The sequence below is a fragment of the Dendrobates tinctorius genome, unplaced genomic scaffold, assembly GCF_039654945.1.
Source record: "Dendrobates tinctorius isolate UK_male_01 unplaced genomic scaffold, ASM3965494v1 ptg000004l, whole genome shotgun sequence".
In the NCBI taxonomy this organism is placed as follows: domain Eukaryota; kingdom Metazoa; phylum Chordata; class Amphibia; order Anura; family Dendrobatidae; genus Dendrobates; species Dendrobates tinctorius.
The window spans coordinates 3413803-3426618 of record NW_027361672.1 but is presented as its reverse complement, the minus strand read 5'-3'; the positions used below and the strand labels follow the sequence as shown (position 1 = coordinate 3426618).

Below are 12816 nucleotides of genomic sequence, written 5' to 3'. Positions count from 1 at the left end.
TTTGGGGTCTGCTCTGGGGCAGTTTAGATTTCCCCTTCTTGCTTTAGGCTTAGTTAGCTCTCCGGCTGTGCCGAGGCATCTAGGATCATCGTAGGTACGCTCCACGGCTATTGCTAGTTGTGTGGATAGGATCAGGGGTCTGCAATCTGCTTAGTTACCAACCTCTCTGGTTTTCTGTGGCTTAGCTTAGGCTTGCTCTCCTCCTCGGTGACCCAATCATAACAGTGTCCAGCCCCAGGCTTTGGGAGGAAGGGGGTATGTAGAAAAGTCAGGAAGGATAGTGTTCAAATTTAGTACTACAGGTCCTTCTGATAAGAGGCACCTGACTTGCTATAAGTAAAACCAGGCTGAGTATTCACTTGTGGATGTCAGCTAGGGGAACTGAGCAATGTGAGGTGTTAGAGATAGTCATTAACCTTTGTATGTGAGCACACTGAACCTAAAGCAGGATCTGAATTGCTACATAGGTGAGACCCTGTTATTGCTTTGTCTTCATTGAAAAAGTACTGTGATTTTTGTTATTATGTGTGTGCCAGGAAAAGGCTGTTCCATATAAAGAACTGTGCAAGCTTATGGAGTTCAACAAACCTCACTCTGTTTTGACACAAGAATCCGATGGCTGCTGGAACTTTAGTTCCTACCTGAGAGAGTCAAGCCCTACTGTCACAGGGATACCATGACAGAGAAGGGCCAGAAGATCACAGCGTCTGGTTTCACGAACTCCTTCACTGATTAGAACTGCTTTAGATGCTTATTAAACAGTGCAGATTTTTTCCTTGCTGGAAGTGCAAAGGTTAATCAGTTTAGTTGATCTCCTAGAGCTCTCTAACCTGGATTGTCTAAGCTCAGTAGAGCAGCTACCAGGGGGGCAGATAGGGCGGTGGCCCACCCAAAGCTACGCTACTGTAACTGTATTGGTGTGCACAGCGCACCGATACAGCTACATTTTCTACATTCTGTGGCAGAGCAGGGAGAATCGATCTCCCTGCTCTGCCGCCTGACCGCTACGAGGTCCCTGAGCGGGCGGGGGGGCTGTGCCAGCAGTGGGCCCCCCGCCCGTCATCGCAGGGTCAGCTGTATTGGCATCTAGCCGATACAACTGACGGATGAGAGAAGGAGCGAGCGCTTTATCACCCATCATCCCCCTCTCAGCGTCTGATGCAGATGCTGACAGGGGGTGCGATGATGTCTCTACCTGGCACCCGCTGTCAGGAGAACAGCGGGAACTCAGAGCAGCACAGGAGCCAGGAGGAAGAGAGGTGAGTATTTATTTATTTATTTTTATGGGGGTGCATTATTTACAGCCTGCCTATGGGGGGGTGCTGCCTTACCTAACAGTCTGCCTATGGGGGGTGCTGCCTTACCTATCAGTCTGCCTATGGGGGATCCTTCCTTACCTAACAGTCTGCCTATGGGGGGGTGCTGCCTTATCTATCAGTCTGCCTATGGGGGTGCTGCCTTACCTATCAGTCTGCCTATGAGGGGGTGCTGCCTTACCTATCAGTCTGCCTTTGGAGGGTGCTGCCTTACCTATCAGTCTGCCAATGGGGGATCCTGCCTTACCTATCAGTCTGCCTATGGGGGGGTGCTGCTTTACCTATCAGTCTGCCTATGGGGGGGTGCTGCCTTACCTATCAGTCTGCCTATGGGGGATCCTGCCTTATCTATCAGTCTGCCTATGGGGGATCCTGCCTTACCTATCAGTCTGCCTATGGGGGGTGCTGCCTCTTACCTATCAGTTTGCCTATGTGGGGTGCTGCCTTACCTATCAGTCTGCCTATGAGGGATCCTGCCTTATCTATCAGTCTGCCTATGGGGGATCTTGCCTTACCTATCAGTCTGCCTATGGGGGGGTGCTGCCTTACCTATCAGTCTGCCTATGGGGGGGTGCTGCCTTACCTATCAGTCTGCCTATGGGGGGTGCTGCCTTACCTATCAGTCTGCCTATGGGGGGGGTGCTGCCTTACCTATCAGTCTGCCTATGGGGGGGTGCTGCCTTACCTATCAGTCTGCCTATGGGGGATCCTACCTTACCTATCAGTCTGCCTATGGGGGGTGCTGCCTTACCTATCAGTCTGTCTATGGGGGGGTGCTGCCTCTTACCTATCAGTCTGCCTATGGGGGGCTGCATTATATGCAAGGGCAGCATGGTGGCTCAGTGGATGGCATTGCAGCCTTTCAGCACTGGAGTCCTGGGTTCGAATCCCACCAAGGACTGGCTGCACCCTCTGGCCCCAGTGCTGGTGGCTGTGCCAGGTTTTCATGCGAGAGGCTCGCACGAGAATCATGCGAGTCTCTCGCAAGTGAGTTTGAGCCCTTAGGGTGCGTCACTGAGTTGTAATCAAGGTTACCTGGTTAGGGGCCCACTCAGAAGTTTCGCCTCCCCCGAACCAAAGCCCTAGCTACACCTCTGTCTAAGCTGTCTAGTGCTGGCCACTTCCCTCTACTATATATACTGGCCACTGACACTTGGGAATTGGCAGTGACAGTCCTTACTGCCTGTTTAGGAGTTGACAAAAATACACACTGAGAAAAGCAATAGTATATAATGGAAAGCAATGTAAAAGGTAACGCAATGGTAGTAGAATTAGTTACCCATATATACTTGCTCGTGGAATGTAAATGGCAGACCATTCGGACAGAGGATAGATAGACAAGGAGGAATAGCTGAACAGGAGATCAAAAAAGAACGATGTAAAGGATATAAAATTGATACAAAAAAACCTATGTGAGATAAACTTACTATAAAGAAATAACATTAGTTTTGGATATTCACAGAGAACAATAATATTAAACCTACTCAAAATATGTGAATACACCAAAATGAATCCAAGAATAAGAAATATATATAGTTTTATTGAATAACAATGTTAAAAACATGAAAACTATGGGAGACAGAAAAACAACATCAAAATACCACTGTACAAAGAAAAAATCATTATTGGGAAAACTGACCAAAGAACATGATTCAATATAAAGAAAACCCCTTACAAGTAGCCTTTATAAAGTGCAAAAGCTTAATAGACAAAATAGTTGTCTACAGGTAAAGTGCATAAAGAGCATACAGAGAAGGGATATAATAAATAAATACAGCTCTGGCAAAAATTAAGAGACCACCACATCAAATCCCTGTCATGGGCAGCCCATTCTCCAGACCTGAACCCCATTGAAAACCTCTGAAATGTAATAAAGAGGATGATGGCTAGTCACAAGCCATCAGACAAAGAAGAACTGCTTAAATTTTTGCACCAGAAGAAGTGTGAAAGACTGGTAGAAAGCATGCCAAGACGCATGAAAGCTGTGATTAACAATCATGGTTATTCCACAAAATATTGATTTCTGAACTCTTCTCTGAGTTAAAACATTAGTATTGTTGTTTCTAAATGATTATGAACTTGTTTTATTTGCATTATTTGAGGTCTGAAAGCACTGTTTTTTTTATTTTGACTATTTCTCCTTTTCAGAAAAAAAAAATGTATTGCTTGGAAATTCAGAGACATGTTGTCAGTAGTTTATAGAATAAAAGAACAATTTACATTTTACTCAAAATTATACCTATAAAGAGAAAAATCAGACAAACTGAACATTTGAAAGTGGTCTCTTAATTTTTGCCATAGCTGTATATACCAGTGGTCAGTAACCCGTGGCTCCTGTGTCTCATACATACATTTCGCCCAATGGCTTTCTCAAGGAGTGTTTCTTTATATTGAATCACGTTGTATGGTCAGTTTTCCCAATAATGATTTTTTTCTTTGTACTATGGTATTTTGATGTTGTTTTTCTGTTTCCCCTGATTTTCATGTTTTTAACACTGTTATTCAATAAAACTATGTATATTTCTTATTCTTGGATTCATTTTGGTTTATTCACATATTTTGAGTAGGTTTAATATTGAAACAAAAAGAGGTGACTTGAAAGGTGGCAATATCAACACAAAAAGAAGAAAGAAAAATGAATACAATAAAGTATAGCATGTGAGACAGTTGATGGATCAAAAATGATGGACTGAGGGTAAAAAGTGACAATATGTAAGAATATAATACAATAAATAATGCAAAAACTAGGTCATGCATATCAGGGATACTGAGCACCTGTAAGGGATATATCAACTAGTATGAGATATGTAAATGTACAGTTGGTGCGGAAAGTATTCAGACTCCTTTAAATTTTTCACTTTTTGTTTCATTGCAGCCATTTGGTAAATCCAGGTGGATACCGAGATGTCTGGACCAGAGGTGGCATAGTAAAAGGCAGGGTGGAGGAGAGGAAAATATAGCGGTATCCATGGATTATAAAGGATAACAAACAGTATGATGATTACAAAAATGAACAAAAGGGGGTGTGTGAATGATGGAATGGGTGGTAAAAAATAATAATAAATAAGTAAATGCCAAGGTGAAAAATCGAGTATACTGGTATGCAAGTAAATGAATAGTAAGTAAGGCAAAAAAGGAGGGAAAGGGTGAATGACCAGTGTAAATGTGGAGATGATATGCAAAGAATTAAACAGTGAAGTAATGGTGGTGGATTGCTGGATGAATAGAACAACACAGAAGTGTGTAGAAATATATAAAGGGGATGAAAGATAACAATAGTTAGAGAAATATTAGTGTGATTAACCCCTTAATGACAGCCAATACATCTTTTAACTGACCTCAGATATAAGAGAGTAGCATCCCCATACAGGTGACAACTTGCTGTATCACAAACGATCAGTGTTGACACTGTTCATATCTGTTTAACCCCTTAGTTGCTGCTGTCAAAAGTGACTACATCAAATAAATGGTTAATAGATTGTGGGGGCTTCTGCTTTAATTTAATTGACACACAGAGATCATGATTGTGTGGTCCTGATGTTTGCCATAGCATTTCATGGCCAAACAGCGGACTTTGAGTCTCCCGGCTATAGAGGTCAGTTCAGAAGCTATCGACATTTAGGTGGTAAAAAACACTTTTTCATTCCTGCTATACCACTTTGCATTAATTCCTGAAAATCACCTCAAGGGTTAATAAACTACATGACAGCAGTTTTCAATGTGTCAGGGGGTGCCGTTATTTAAAATGGTATCATGTTTGGGGTTTCCCAATATATAGCACCCAAAAATTCACTTAAAACATTGATAGGTCCCTCAAAAAAATAAATTTTGTAAATTTCCTTGGAAAAATGAAAATTTGCTGCTACTTTGTTAAACCTCCTAAAAGGCTAACAAAATAAATTAGCGTTTTAAAAATGGTGCTGATGTAAGGCAGACATGTGGTAAATGTTATTTATTAATGATTTTGTGTGGAATGACTATCTGGATTAAAGGGATAATCATTCAAAGTTTGAAAATTGCAATTTTTTTTACATTTTTGACAAGTTTCTGACATTTTTTATAAATAAACACAAAACTTAATAAATTATAATGTGCCATGAAAAAACAATCTCAAAATCAATGGGACTTGTTGAAACGTTCCAGAGTTATCACCATATAAAGTGACAATGGTCAGAATTTAAAAAATTGGCCCGGTCACTAAGGTTAAACATGATGTGAATGTGAATATGGGGAAAGGGGGGGGGGAATTACTATATCGATGGTTATCAAATGGATAACAATTACACATATCAATCTATAAGATATATCACGAGGAATAAATGGGTAGAAATACAAACAAATGTGTGTAATGTGGTAAGTGTGTAAATTGTATAATGTGATGACTGCATAAATTGGTGTGAGTGTGATATACAGAAAAAAACGTTGAACCACAGATAAAGGGAAGGGAGTGGGGGGAGGAAAAATACTACATAGATATTGATAGATGGCACATAGGAAGCAATCTGCATGATTGACGTCGCCGCATAACCAATCTCTGGAACACATCACGCTTGGACATCAATGTGGTTCGATCGGACAGACTCCCCAGAAGCCATGTAGGCCAATATCACAAATGGTGAAACTAAAAACAATGGTAAGTATAAAATTAAGACATTAAAATCAAATAATACAAAAATTACATATATGTATATATAAATATTGGATGGGTTTGATGGACATAAGAGGCTTACAGAAAGTAAACAAACCAAAGGTTCTCGTTGAAGCTGAGGTGTGTACATTCTTAAGTGTCCAGATCCACCTTGGCTCAAGTTTTGCAAGTAGATTGCTGATCTTAATACCTCTGATGTTAGGTGGAATCAGATCAATTTCGCTGACTTTTCTGTTTAGGAGTTGGTGGTGAAGTTCGTTCTTGGAGTTTGCATTTCAAGAGTTGTTCAGAAGATTGTTACGTGGAGTTTGTTTGTGTTCATCCTCATCCTCTCCTATTTGGTTTCAGCTTCCTATACCTCCCCTGTGTTTCACTGTTGTTTGGTTAGCGTATTTTCTTTATTACTCCGTGAGTCACACCCTCTTAGTAAAGTAAATAACATAGAAATAAATAAAAGTAAAATAAGACATAAATAACATAGGCATAAATAAAATAAATACGTTGAAACTAGATTAAAAAAAGCCCATATTGCTGGAACTTTATGCTGGATTAAACAAAAGCAATTAAAAAAGTATATTTTGGGAAACAGCAGAACAAAATAAAAGCACAAATTGTCCACATTAAAAGTGTGATCTTTTTTCTAATAATTCACAAATAAATACACGTTTTGAGCAAAGTAACTGACTAAAACAACTTACAAAAATTTTTTTTCACAAATTGTGACTGCATTTTGATTGATTGCTTATTCTTTATTTTCCCTTCTGTAGCACTAGTACTATTAAAGAATTTATTTTTGCTGTGAGGTAGGGAAGCTCTCATTGTATGTATGCGCTCAACCATCCCCTACTGAAATCCTTTAAATAGTGTGGCTGAAATGTCTCCAGAGCAGTAAAAAGATTGTATCAGCATGACTCCAGTGGCTGGCAGTGTTTAAATACCTGGCAGCAGTATAGGTAAGAGGGCTGGGTTAATCCAGTTGAGTCTTGAGCATTTCCACTTACATTTAAGAGAAAGGTATAGCTAGACATGATAAAAATACATTTACGCGGCTGGGAATTAATGGAAATGTTTCAATTTGTGCAGCAAAGAAAATATAATTTACACATGCTCATGCACACCCATGCACATGCACTCGGTTACAATTAATGGAATTTCTGATTCTAGATCTATATATATTTACATTATATGCAGTGGCGGATTAAGTGGACCATGGGCCCGGGGCTGTTCATAAAACCTGGGCCCCAATACCCCCCTTCCCAGGAAAACATTTTCTGTCAAAATTTTGTGGCTCTTCTCACAAAAACACTGCATATGCTGATTTTTAGGTATACAAATTGTAACATTTATTAGACCATAAAAACAAAGAAAAATTACTTTTTTCTCACAAGAAATTGTATTGTATGGTCAAACAATATAAATAATATTAAATATTCCTCAAAATCAACAGTCAAAATATATAATGTGGTATATACTGGCCTGTATTTCTTCATACAAGGTAAACATAAGGCTACATTCACCGTACCACATATAAGTGCAAATAAGAACATGTAAACATAATATTAAACAATAATTCAACATAATTATTTATCTATACAGATGTATATCTGTGTGGGTGGTAGCCTAAGGCCGGGGTCACACTGGCAAGGAATACGGCCGAGTGAGAGGCGCGAAAAGCACGCATTAGACACGGACCAATGATTCTCTATGGGGTCCCTCACACCAGCCGTATATTTCTCATCCATATTCTACGGTCCATGCCAATCTCAGCTTGCTGCGATTGTCAGCGTACTACACCCGTAGTACGCCAATGCAAGTCTATGGGTGCGTAAAAAATACGGATTACACACGGACCACACATGTCCACACATGACCAGGTGTCTTTTAGCAAAGCCGGCAATTCAGTGTGCTATACAGTAAACTCACACTGACAGTTTTAATAAAGAAACGAATGAATAGATATAGACACATAGAATACACATATATATATATGCATTCTATGTGTCTATATCTATTCTTTGGTTTCTGTTAGAAACCCTGTCATAGGGCTCCAATATATGTCCATTTTGCAAGCCTGCGAGAAAATCTCGCCATATGGATGCCATACGGATTACATACGGATGCTTACATGTGCAAAATACGCGACCACACCTTGATTACGGATGACATACGGAGCACTGTTTAGGGGCCATTCATCCGTATTACGCATGTAAAATACTGACCATATTTTGCGTCGGTTAGTGTGACCCCGGCCTAACAGGAAAAGTGCAATGAGCACAGGCAACAATTTATTAATGGACTAGAAACTCGGATTTTTTTTGACTCTGAAGATCATAAACTGCTCACAGACTTTTTCGGCGAGATTTTTTGGTGCTAAAGTCGTTGATGATTTCTGAGAGGTCTAGACTCTTCAAAAGCTCTTGTTCAATGCTCATTAAAGAGAGATGATTGAGTCTGTCTTGTCCCATTTGACTCCTCAACTCATTTTTAATTCGTTTAAGTTTTGAAAAGGATCTCTCACCTGTGCAGTTTGAAACCATCATGCATAAATACAGCTAGCTGAGTGCTGCGGTCCCCGTGTGGGAATTGACAGCCGTACGGACCGCAGCACTTGGTTTGCTGCGGGTCCGTACGGAAAACCCGCCACCATTCCGCCACGTGTGGACATGGCCTAAAAAGACGTTGCACATAAGCTGTAGGCCTACGGCCAATACCCACAAAATCGCCTAACGTGAACCTTGCCATATGGGACGTGATGTGAGGACCTGAATGGGTTACATTACATAATGCGTGCAGTGCACTGCTCACTGGTCCGAGGCTGTTCCTAAAGTCTGGGCACCCGGCACCCCTCTTGACCAAGGCCCCCCTTGCCCACCCCCCCATGTCCACCCCCCCATGCCCCCCACATCCACATAAAGTAGGTGAGAGAAAGATGTGGTAGGCAACTAAGGGCTAAAACACGTGTGCCGGCCATCAAGGACGGAGGCCCAGATGTTATGTGGTGTACTCTTAGAGGGTAATCATCAATAGGCAGGAAATGTACATTCAGTTTATAATATTTAATGCAGGAAAGATGTATATCTTTGTACCGTGTTAGCCAGTGGATAGAAAAATATTCAGGATTGAGAGTCCTCAGTAGTTGATACCTTTTTCTGCTTCACGTCACTTGTCTTATCTATTGCATTTTTTCTGTGCTGTATTGTGCATAAATATGTGACTTCAGATTTTGTATTAGTCTAGCCTGATGAAGAGACCTGAGGAGTCTCGAAAGCTTGCAATGTGTTACCATCTTTTCAGTTAGCCATTAAAAGGTATCAACTACTGAGGACTCTCAATCCTGAATATTTTAATATTTAATGAGCAATCAACATAGGGCTAAAATACATGTATAACAAAGAGTGTTTTTCCCCACATCCACATGAGTCAGTCATGACATACCTCCACCCCACCCTGCTGCGACTTACCACCAAGTTCGGAGAGGTGAGGAACAGGCAGTGCTGCTGCTGCTGCAACACTGTCCACCAGGCACCAGAGAGTTCTTCTTCCTCCTGTGATACACGGCGTCGGCTGGGCTGTCAGTTGCCGGGCCCCGCTGTATCTATGGACACCAACGAAGGGGAGGGAACAGAGGAGCCGCTGCCAGAGTGTGAGTGGCCAGCGTCACTCTGATGCAGCCACGTGATGCCAGTTGCTGGCCGGAATGAGCGCGGACGCTGCGGAGAGAGGGGAGGAGGATCAGGTGACTGAGCCAGCCATTCAGCGCAGCGCAGCCGCCGACAATTGCCGCGACACGCGACTATTGGGGGAAGCCAAAATTGTGCTGCGGTGGCGGCGGCTCCGGATTGGCCCCTGGGCCCCCAAAAAACTTTGGGCCCGGGGCGACCGCCCCATCTGCCCCTAATAAGATCCGCCACTGATTATATGCAAAATTCACACAGATTTGGAACCAATATGATATAATATGATATAATACCATATTAGGGTTATTAGTTGGCATCTGATGGAATATGGGACAAATGGAGGATTCAAATCTCACACAGAGGCATAGAAATCGTTTTCTGCTATATCCTATATGCAGTCTATGCGGGTCAGATCACCGCTTTGTCCAAATTGGAAGGTGTACAAAACTTATGACTAGAGAAGGGCGAATATGTTCAGGTCCCTGCTTCTTCGGCAGGCTCTCCATGCATGTGCTGTGACTGTCACACAGCAGCAACACATGCAGCTGCGGCACCAAACAGCTGATTATCGGGAATGCTCCATGTATCCACATTCCCGCTATAGCTTATTTGGCAAACGCTATAGCCTGTTGAATAAGCAGGGACCCGAACATATTCGCTCATCTCTACTCTCATGACAACTTTTCTCCTATACAGATTTTCTTAAGTGTCATATAGCACAGTTATTGTATTCTCTGTGATAATTCCACATAGTCAAAAGTTTGGATGCACCTGTTTATGCCATAATTTTCCTTATTCATATTGGAATGTGCTGCGCACAATGTATATTTAGACTGAAGGAAGCAAAACCACAAAGAAACACATAAGGTCACAAGGAGAAAGGAAACATGTTTGAAAAAAAATTAGAATATGTGTTAAACCAGTCCTCAGAGTACCCCCCCATTTTACCCTGATGGCAAGTTTACCTAACCTTGGCATTCTCTCAAGTTGCTTCATCAGGTAGTCACCTAAAATAGCTTCAAAATATTAGATATGCCTCATCATGAGTTAATTTCTGGAATCACTGGTCTACGGAAAGTAATTGCAACCATCGGATGTGGTTTTCAGTATTAATATGCAGTTCCATACAATACTGATGGAACCCTATTCCACAACTGTTCTAAGCTACACTATGGCAGCAAACACTGAAAAAAGCAAAGTGAAATGACTACCCATCAACCCATTTTTTCTTTCAGACAGGAAGGTCAGTCAATCTGGAAAATGCAGTGCAGTCATGAAAGTTGTCCATTTCTTTAATGAAGCTGGATCTGATAAGAGCCGTAACATTGAAGGAAGACCAATAATTACCTCAGCTGCAGAGGATACTTTCATCAGAGTGATCAGCCTCAGAAACCATAAAATGCCAGCATCTTCTATATAATCATCTTTTTCTGTCTGGCTGTAATGAAAATCCCGTAGTGCGCAGGCGCAGTTCGGAATTCGAAGGACACACGCCACCGCTCTGCCACCGGTCATCTCCGGCCGCAGAGACGTCAGCTGCGAAGCAGCCGGGAGATGACCGGCGCTAGCTGGTACCCAGGGTCAGGAGGAGAGGAGACTCAGGTACCATAAACCTGTAAAAAATAGAATTAAAATAAAAAATAGTCATATTCTCACCTTCCGACGGCCCCCGTACTCTTTCCCTCCTCTCACCACGTGCCCGGCATCTTCCGTTCCCAGTAATGCTTTGCGCAAAACACAGCCGATGACGTCACGCTCTCGCAAGAGTGATGTCATCTCCGGTCTTTCGCGCTAAGCATTCCTGGGAGTGGAAGATGCTGGGAGCGTGGAGTGGAGATCGGGGGCCGTCGGAAGGTGAGTATATAATTTTTTTTATTTTAATTTTTTGTTTTTACATACAGCTAGGTGGACTCCGGGCCAGAGCAGCGCTGGAGGGTCATAGACCGGATAGGGACAGAGCAACACCACAGCAGTGCGGCTTCATGTGAGCACGGCCTGGATGTGGCTGCTGTGTGCAGGAAGGTACATGCAGTGTATGTGAATCACTACTGCTGTAATGGCGGAGAGCCAAGGCTGTGACTGGAGACAACCCTCCCCGAGAAGAACAGCACACATGGAATTAAAGGGGTCTCCAACTGGCAGGAGAGTGGACCCCATCTGCGGGGCGGGGGGGGAGAGAGACACTCTAGAATACCGGATGCGGTAGAATCGGGCCACATCTAGTATTACATAACAACCTTCATAAATGATGCACAGACATAAAGTAGCAGACACATTCAACAAAAACTGTCCAGAAGAGATTGTAAGAAGTCACTACTGAGGACTGCAAACAAGAAAAAGTGACTTGTTTAGGCCAAGCAACTGAAAACTGGACATCAAATCAGTGGATATCTGTACTGTGACCTGATGAGTAAAAATTTCAGAATATTTGTACCAACGTGTCTTTGTGATGAAGAGAAAAGATGAGCGGATAGCTTTTACCTGTGTTGTGTGCACCGTGAAGCATAGAGATGAGGTGTCATCATGTGATAGCATTTTGCTGGCAACGATGTTGGTGATTTATGCCAAGGTACATGTCCTAGGATGGGTTACAACAGCATTCTGCAACGACATGCAAACTGTTAGGAGTGGCGGAAGACACTAAATAAAAATAAATAAAGTGCCTTCGCTACTCGGGGTCCACCATGCGGTGGATGGAAAAACCGCTGCTAAAAGAGGCAGAGCACTATGGCGGTAATGTGCACAGGGTTTTAACTCCACCCAGTGCACTGAAGCAAGCTCTGTTATGCTCACAGAGCTGCAGGAACAAAGCATAAACTAAACGCCGAGTCTGTTCAGGGTCACAGACTTTCAGCGATGCAGACACGGTATTAAGGGTCACAGGAGTAGCCTTAGACAGCAGGACTACTCCGTCTAGACCTACCGTAAAATGAGGTGCGTGGCGTCGCAACTGCGGACGCAGAGTTAAGCTGCAACTGCAGCGCGGCAAGAACTGAGCCGCTGCATTAACGCTGGCGCAATGAAGACGCTAAGCTGCTGAGCAAGATGGAGCTAAGGCGCGCTGGCGCTAGCGCTGCTACTGGCTGAACCCAAACACTCACACAATCGTATTATCAGAGGGAAGGGGTGTCTTAATAAGTCAGTCACCAGTCCAAGCATCCATCACCATACATAC

The 12816-nt window shown here is 42.7% G+C and overlaps 1 long non-coding RNA gene across 2 annotated transcripts; it reads right to left on the bottom strand.

Moving 5' to 3' along the window:
* Nucleotides 1–3931: 3931 nt before the first annotated feature.
* Nucleotides 3932–12245, bottom strand: LOC141080709 (uncharacterized). Of its 2 annotated transcripts, XR_012229023.1 has the most exons (4): nt 12123–12245; nt 9426–9674; nt 6047–6386; nt 3933–5937 (listed from the first exon to the last, which is right to left on the bottom strand). It is a non-coding gene; the product is annotated as an uncharacterized lncRNA (long non-coding RNA). The 2 variants fall into 2 exon arrangements; XR_012229017.1 differs by having other exon boundaries at nt 3932–6386.
* Between the last annotated feature and the right edge of the window lie 571 nt (nt 12246–12816).